Source organism: Lolium rigidum, chromosome 4, assembly GCF_022539505.1.
Source record: "Lolium rigidum isolate FL_2022 chromosome 4, APGP_CSIRO_Lrig_0.1, whole genome shotgun sequence".
Taxonomy (NCBI): domain Eukaryota; kingdom Viridiplantae; phylum Streptophyta; class Magnoliopsida; order Poales; family Poaceae; genus Lolium; species Lolium rigidum.
In genome coordinates, this window is record NC_061511.1 from 252,020,488 (window position 1) to 252,029,462 (window position 8,975).

Below are 8,975 nucleotides of genomic sequence, written 5' to 3' on the forward strand. Positions count from 1 at the left end.
GATGACCGGTTGCGCTATCGCGCAAATGGCAGAAATAGTACATGAGAGAAATGCCTAAATCAATGCAAACGAAAGACTATTAATAATATGCTAATAAAAAATAATATATAGGATGACCGGGTGAGCCCTGGCGCAAAGACCAAACCCAAGCCTGAATTGAAGCCATGTCCTATCAGTAAGTGAGTACATCGTGATAATCAGCAAGAAATAAAACGCAAATGAAGCCACCGTAAATAGACAACTGATAGTTCGGTTGCACACCAAGATGATCAGAAAATCACCAATAGCAATACATTGGCATACAACACAAACACAGATGTTAGAATCAAAAGGTCGCACGATAGTAAATAGCCCATATTGCGATAATATGTTTAGTTCTACTCTGATGATGTTAAGGTAGATAGCTCATATTTCTGGGAGCTATAAAGTACATATAAATAAAGCAAAGGGGTTAAATAGAAATTTAGGATTTGGGCATTCTAACTCCAAACCGTCCAGATCTCCCGTAATGTAGCCCCGCCCCCCTGCTCTCTCACCACTGTCAGGCTGCTACCAAATTAGAGCAGAGCAGCAGGTCCATGGCCTATGGCTTTGCTCGGAGAAGATGGACCGCCAAAACTGCAAAAAAAAGGTAGAACTACACATTATTGGTTTTCAACATCTCTATATAGAGAAGCTTAGCCAAAGGATAACACAGTAATATTATTTCCTATATGTTAGTGTATATAATTCCAGAACTTGGCTTTCAGTTTTCAGATACACTCCATTTACATTTTATTTGTTCAGGTTTATCTAATTTTCAACTGTACCCCTACTCTAACCAATTTTACTCTTTTGAGACTTAGTATTGATCTATTCTAGAACACTCAAATTCAAAATATCGTTAGCTCTTGCGATGTCAAATTTCCCATTAGAATGGAGGACCTTGCATAATCTCATGGTGCTTTCCGATGTGTCAATCTACAACTTCCACCTATTGAAGTATTATGGGCCTGCTATATCAAAGTTTTCAACATAATTGAGTGGTTCGAACACAATGCTAAGTTCTAATCTCAATGAGCTTCAGCGGCCAGGGATCATGGAAACACTAACCTGATGCTTCTAAACATAGATTCAGTCTTCCTTTCTATTCCTGGAACCCAACAATCAGTAGCAGCCTTTGCTCTTGTTGTTTAAAAAGTAAAACAACATCTTTAGACTTTTTATTGGAAGTGTGTAACCCACTGAATCTACAGTTGTATAGGTAGAATATCCTAGCATGCTCCATTATTTTCCACAGGGAGGCAAATCTGAGATAGATGGATTCAGCTTTGATATTCTCAGGTAAAGGTGGACTTCACTTTCTTATCTGTCCTCGTCCTTATGAGGATATATATGTATGGCTAGCAACAATCGGTGTGATCTGTATACATCATAAATACAACCTCCATTCACCAAAACATCTTATATTAGGTAACAAAGTGTGAGTTATTCTCATAAATATTTTGAATTCTGATAAATGATGTAGTCTCACAGAGTGGCACAAACATCATTTTGAACGTAATCATTTGGAAGGTTGAGGAGTTAAATCGTCTGACATATCCCTATGACATTTCTTCCAAAAATCTGGAAGGTTGAGGAGTTAATATTAGTGGACCAAAATATGACGGTCTTTTTGCAAACGCCTAAGTAAACAATATCTCTCTGTGTAAACAAGGAAAACACATTTTCGTGAAGACAAACAAACTGGTCTGGTGGTTTACATATGAGGACAGCAGAAACCATGTACCCCATGGTAGCCAAGTAAACTTAACGGGCAAAATGGATTCCATAATGAAATAAATAATCCACTTTGGGAGGAGGGATAATTGTACCTGTGGTAATATGGTCAGGCACTTTCTTTCCTGCAACTCAGCATCAGTAGTAATATTTTCCAAATCAAATTCACTGTCTATATATTTGCAGATACTCCACCCTCTGTGGCTAAGACAAGATCTTCCAATGTCTTCCATTTTCATTAAATATGCACTTGATATTCTGAATGCAAAGTCAACATAGTTAGTTACTTTCCCTGCAGGATTTTTTTATGAACAACAATAAATTCTTGCGTTATCAAGGGTTCACAAAATAAGACATCTAACTTAAAAAACAGGTTTTGTTGTGGAGTTTTATCATGGATTGTTGCAGAAGTTTTGTATAATACAAACACTATCAAACTGTAAACCCTGAACTAACTCTTGTAAGGTGAAACTTTAAGTAAACCAGAGTATGTTTGATAACCTAGTTTTGCTTCATTATATTGCTGACGGGTACGGGTAAGCAAATAAAATTGATGAGAACTTGCTCAACCCTGGTTTTTCAAAACTCTCGGCATAAACCCCATGAACTAACATACCTACTTTATCTACAAATTATTGAATAGAAAATTATTAGATAGATGCTTATAAATATGACCTCTGATGTCATGATGCCATTAGTGAAACAAAGTTTAGAAAACCTCTGAATAAATCCACTACATCATCAACACCAAAAGGTTTTCCATTGTGAACCTGCAAGAGTGAACTGAATTATTACAAAATTAAATAAATCAAAGAGCAAATTACAGAGATAAGAACTATACCTCGTTCCATTTTATCAAATGAGCATACTCAATGCAATTAGCTGCAGTTCTCGGAGTCCCAGCGGAGGGAAACCTGACTTGGGGAGGGAAAATCCATAGGTTAAGAAAAAATTCAGAATGGTGTGAACCTCAGGATGATAGCTACATCAGACACCCTTTTCCAGTCACACCTCCTCCTCCTCCTCCGTTCCCCGCACCCAAGAAAAACAAGAGCGAGAGCGAGAGAGAAACGAGAGATAGAAAGGAAGAGAAACAGAGGGGAGGAAGAAGCAAACCTGGATGGTCCTCCACTCACACCATCTCCTCCTCCGTTCCCTGCAGATATGAGAAACAATAGCGAGAGCAGAGAGAGGGAGATAGAGAGGAACAAAGAGGGTAGGGAGAAGCAAACCTGAATGGTCTCATTGTTGGCCACCCACGGCCTCCAGCCACCTCCGCCTCTCCTCCTCGTCGTCGTCCCGCCGGTTGGTCGCCACCGGCGTTACCAGCACGAAGGGCTCGCAAAAGCTAACCCTAGCCCGCCATCTCATCGAGCTCGCCGGCCGCCGTCACAGCCGGTCTCTCAGCACTACTGATACAATTGTCCAGTAGGAAAAAAACCAACCTGTTGGAATATTTGCAAAATATCAACCACTGAATAGAATTCCTTCCTAGACCGCATGGCTTCAGCATTGTCAAACAGAGTATCATCCAAATAGACTGGGAAGAGTAAGTAGGCTTCATGGCTCCAATCTCCCTGTGTACTCTATATGTATCATATAAGTTATCTCAACATGGTATATGCCTTCAAAGTTATGATGAATAATAAAAATCAAGTTGCCTATAAAGATGTTATGGCAGGCTAGCACGCTGCTCAGTTTATTTTATTTCCTATATCTCTAGATTGTACTCATCAAACAAATTTCTTCAGAAGGTCAGACATATATACATCACACTTTTTACAGTATTTATCAAGCTCAACTAACTTTCCTAGCTTCAACATAATTTTCTGAAATCTTGCACAGATATGATACTTCAGATTCGAGATTTGCATATGGCACTACATGAAGTACAGGTGGCAAAGATGCTACCTTAACAGCTATTATGGCATGGTCAAGAAGCGGCAGTAGATTGGGATGGTTGAACAAGGATGAAACGCGGATCTCCTCCTTCACCAGATCCAGTTGCTCCTTGCTCTGTATCAGCACCTTCTTCATAGCATACGTCCCGTCATCTGAGCCAACATTAGCATGGCACCTCCTGTCGAGGCGCTCGTCGACGAGCCGGAGCCACCGCTGCCGGTCTCCGGCGCGCTCGCAACAGCTAACCCTAGCCCGCCATCTCGTCGAGCTCGCCGGCCGCCGTCACAGCCGGTCTCTCAGCACCACCTCCTGTGGAGGCGCTCGTCGACGAGCCGGCGCCGCCGCTGCCGGTCTCCCCCGCGCCGCCCACCTTCAATCCCGACGGATCTGGTGCCTGTGCCTCCTCCGGTCGTCCTAACCAACGAGCAAGCACGGGGTTGGAGGTAGGAGGCGGCGGATTGGGCAGGAGGGAGTGGATTGGGCGGTATGGAGCGGATTGTGGAGGAGGAACCAGATTGGGGGAGGGGGAGAAGGAGAGGATGCGGGATTGGGAACGAGAGGCAGCCGGGGACTGGGGCTGGCCGACGGGAGGGGATTGGTTGGTATGCTTCTCACCGCGAGGAAACATGCTACGCTCCCGAGCTGCCTCCGCTCTCTCTGTCTGGAGGCCCCGCACGCAGTCTGGCCCAGCCGTCATGCACGCAGCAACAGAAGCAGCCGGTATAGAAAAATTTACAGCATCCAACGGCTGTGGTAGAAAGCGGGAGGAGAATTTACTGTTGCGCTGAAAACGTGTGCTCCAGATTTGTTTGCCCCCTTTGGATGGCCTGGTTGGCCGGGTACTCTTGAAACATTTATAGGAAGAACTAGATGACCTGTTGCGCTATCGCGCAAATGGAAGAATTAGGACAGAATTTAAACTATAGTACTCTCTCCTGTCTCTTTTAATTGACTCGGATTTAACACAACTTTATACTCCCTCTCTCACAGTTTATAAGACACGCGCGTACCCCTAGGTCGCATATTTGATCAAGTTAGCATTAGTTATATGTTATAAAAATTATATCATTAGAAAGTTCAGATGTTCTATTTTCTAATGATATAATTTTTGTATTATATAATTTAAATTATATAGGTTAAATTGATGACCTAGGGGTACGCGCGCGCCTAATAAACTGTGAAGGAGGGAGTACTAAATCTGAGTCAATTAAATAGGACCGAAGGGAGTATTAAACACGTTGCCCTATCACGCTGTTACTTCATTCATCACTACTCAGCATATTCTGTATTATTTTGTCCACTGTACATAATACCCCGTACATGTGATAATTTTGCAAAGAACGGATTCATTGTGCATGTCCATAATGATTGCTGATGCAATTTTTAAATAAAACAGTCAACATCCTGTATGGACTAAGAGCATAGATATTTAAATATAGATTTATGAAGCCCCGAGCCGAGCACTAACCTGAAATCCCCGAGCTGAGCACTATGGTATTTCGTGGCAGTTCTCTAGGACGGGAAAGTTTTAGTCCACCGTTACTTTCTGTTTTGGTAACCATGTGTGCATATGAGATTCAGCCTAAAGCTGGTGACGTGATTGGTAATATTGGAAGGATCTTTGTTAAGCGTCAAAAGTATGTGAAGCAGAAGCTACAGAGGCAGCCATATTTATTCTGGAGAGGTGATGTTGATTCATCTTATTGACATCAATTATAGTAGATTGACACACCAAATTGCACCTATCAGAGATAGAATGTTTGCTGGAACTGCCCCTCAAATAAGCCAGTGTCCTAAGTAACCAGGGTGCGCAGCACTGAAGCATTGATCATACTAACTATGGTTTTGTTTGAAGCAACCACACGCCCATGCCGGAAGAACGGAAGGTATCGGCCAGGTATATTATTATTGTTCTCAGACCCATGATAGCTAATACATTGAATGAATGTTCCTTCAGGGTGTATATGAAATAATGGTCACTAAAAAACCAGCTATAGCATTGAAGCAAACATATGTAAAATACATCAGCAAAAACAAACAGTCGTGGGCAATAATCCGTGCCATTCATAGAAGTAGATAAAAGTTCAGGTCTGGGCAATAGTCTATACCATGCATACTGGTATATAAAGTTTTAGCCCATAGCTTGGCCATAAGACCTTGCCAAGAGATGGTCATATTAATCTCCTCTACCGGCCAGAGGATTTACTTACAAAAGGATGTCTTTCGAAATGCCGCCTACACAAAATAGCCTCTACATAGGTAATTACTCAGCTAGCACATGAGGTTGATACTACAGCAGACAATATAGTTCAATATAGTTGCGTGGCAATGTGGAGACAGATAGCAAAAGAATCACATCAGCTTGAGAACGTAGCACGGAACCCGCAGGTCCAGTGAAGAAGCTTACGTCAAGGCGATTAGCCTGGTTCATTAACTCGACGATGTACAGATAAGGCACACTAACTATCAGCGACCCACATGTCCAGTGAAGAAGCTTACGTCAAGGCGATTAGCCCGGTTGATTAACTCAACGATGTACTGATAAGGCACACTGACTATCGGCGTCGGTCGATACAAGGAGCAGCGAGAAAAGGGCACTGGTAATCATAGAAAAGGACAAAGAATAAGTATAGTGTACCAACACCGAAGATAAGAAATTGACTGCCATATCCGAAACTAATGAGATACGCGAAAGAAAAGAAAGGCACGAGAGAATGAAATACTGCAAATCAGCAGCAAATTGCATACACATTGGTAATTAGGAGAGGCGGAACCATTGCAACAGAGGCACTTAGAAAAGGAGGAGACCGTGTAGACATTACCTTATGTACAAACAGCGTACGCAAACACATCGGACAAGTGACTACCTTGATTTCTTGAATGATAGAATCAATAATACCCAGCGAGAATCACCACATCGAAACATCACCATCAATCCTATAGAAGGATTCATGCAAGTCACTTTCCAGCCTATCATGGAAAAGTGAACGAAGGGCACAAAAAGGACACTATCCGAATAAATACCCAAATGGAAATCCAAGCATGAAAGTAGCTGAATGCAAGCAACATCTTAAATAAAAGTACATTTCTAGAGGATGTAAACCTGGTATTGAAATGTAAAAAAAAACTGAAGCATAAGTACCACATCTGGTACTGCTACTTGCTCCAGTTCACCAAGACTGTCACATTCGCCATAAATTCAGCCTTAAACGACAAAACACCTGACTTATCATGGTGGCAAATGTACAACTTGCCTGTCTGCAGTACCTGACTACTATTCTCATAATGAAATGTATAGTCCAAAAATCATTTCAGCGCCTCATCACATTTCTTAAAGACAATCCATTAAATCACAACCAAGTTAACATCAAACAAAAAGGAGACAGGTACGACCCTAACCAAATCATAACGGCATAATGATGGCATGATGGCTGTTTTTTGGTACTAAATATGGCACTAAATTTTCCCAGAAGACTTGAATCAATACATAAATAGATAACTCAATCAAGAAAAATCACTCACTAAATAGAAGCAAGGCAAGTAAGAAAATACGATTCAGACAACATGCTTGATCAGCAACATTTCTGAAAAAAATTCTATTTTTCCCTAAAGATCACAATACCGAGTCAAAAATGGCACCTGTGTAAGCTGTGAGCACAACTCAATGTAATTTGGCCCAACTAATTATCTGAGATCTTCTTAGATTGAAACTCATAGTTGCCATGATTTTGTATAGGTTCTGTTTCGAGATCAATTCATAACTCATGTCTACCAAAATATATATAAAAAATAAACAGAATAATCACTTGAATACTTACAATAACAACTTAGAGCCTACAGAAAACACCTGAAACACACCTCACAAGGAGCAGCATAAAGTTGGATCAATTTAGCTTCTTATACACCGCCTATATTATATGCTCTGCATCGTGTACCATCGTCCAGATTCTTTCCTCCTCCTTTCCTCCAGCAAAGGTGCCCTCTAGCTAGAATTTCGCTCTTGATTAATTTTCCCTTAGCACTATATAACCCTTTCTTCCCTCAATTCTTGTATTCAGTTCAGACTTCTTTTAATGTTGTTCGTGGCTCTTACATTTGTTTGCAGATATCTCCCAAGTGCTCTTTAATGGTTCTGGTGCCTTAAGTGCTTCATCACCCAGCTCGGTACCTATGAGCAGAAGACTGTAAAAACTAAACAAAAAATATGGTCCGATCCACAAAGACACGAACATACAGTATCAACCATGAACCATATCAAAAACAGGCACACATAACTTACTTTGGGAGTAAAAGCGCAACACCCCAACAGGAAGCAAAGAGAATTAAGCACGGATATCCTGTGCAATTAGCTCCTGAGAAGGAGGCTTCTATGTGAAATCCTACAAACCACACAATACCACCTGTAATTAGCAACTACAAACCAAAAATCCATAGTGCAAAAGGAAAGGAATTATGAATCTCTATGCTGCCTTACCAGGTTCCGTGGCCGCAGCGTCATCTGCACGTACACTTTGTTGTCTCCGCATCAGCCTAAACCAAAATCCTCAACCCAAGTTACCACCTAAATATTGTTAAAAAGATTGCAATGCTACAACTGGTCTATGCTAAATAAATCCTAAATATTGCAGGTGGACGATTGTTTTTTTTAAATACTGATGTTGTATGCAGCAAAGGTGAGAAAAATTATCCTTCAATATACAGTAAGCCATTAACCAAAATTGGAACAATCAAATGAAACTTAATAAACATTAGATGACATATGAGCTGAGTGAGAAAAAATACAATGTCCGGTTGTCCCGTTATTTGGATTTCAGCGCCGATCTGCAGCAACCAACGGAATGGAAGAACAAATGATAAATCAGCAGAAATCATTTGAAGTGATATTGGTTTCAAAGTACTTCGAAGTTCAAACCCTGATGAGCAAACCACTCAAGAATCTATGGAAGGGAGATGACGACAAGAAATCCATAATTATAGAATTACCTTGCTATTTCAAGATATGTAGCAGTGTGTCAAGATAAAACATGATAACAGGAAGCTTGCTACACCTTCACCAGGAAAGAGAGACAACAACTGGGCAACTGACCTCAATTCCAAGTTAACCAAAATAAAAAAAGAAATAAAACGGACAAAATAGTCACACACACAGACGCAAACCTGCCCAAAAAATATATCCAACCAAGACCACCACAACAGTGGTACCATCCCCATTTTCATAGTCTTGACAACGGGAAAGCTCAACCATCAACGTTGCAATATGGTTATCTCCATCCATTTGCTCCCGGATTGTCGCTCCATCAATTGCTAAAAATTCA

General features: G+C 41.0%; 2 long non-coding RNA genes across 3 annotated transcripts; both read right to left on the reverse strand.

Annotated features, from left to right (window-relative positions):
• Positions 1 to 234: 234 nt before the first annotated feature.
• On the reverse strand, positions 235 to 2,332 carry LOC124650247. Its single transcript, XR_006986933.1, has 2 exons — positions 1,854 to 2,332; positions 235 to 618 (listed from the first exon to the last, which is right to left on the reverse strand). It is a non-coding gene; the product is annotated as an uncharacterized LOC124650247 (long non-coding RNA).
• Positions 2,333 to 6,514: 4,182 nt separating this feature from the next.
• Positions 6,515 to 8,456, reverse strand: LOC124650248. Of its 2 annotated transcripts, XR_006986935.1 has the most exons (4): positions 8,135 to 8,456; positions 7,940 to 8,039; positions 7,519 to 7,828; positions 6,515 to 6,597 (listed from the first exon to the last, which is right to left on the reverse strand). It is a non-coding gene; the product is annotated as an uncharacterized LOC124650248 (long non-coding RNA). The 2 variants fall into 2 exon arrangements; XR_006986934.1 differs by lacking the exon at positions 6,515 to 6,597 and having other exon boundaries at positions 7,470 to 7,828.
• Between the last annotated feature and the right edge of the window lie 519 nt (positions 8,457 to 8,975).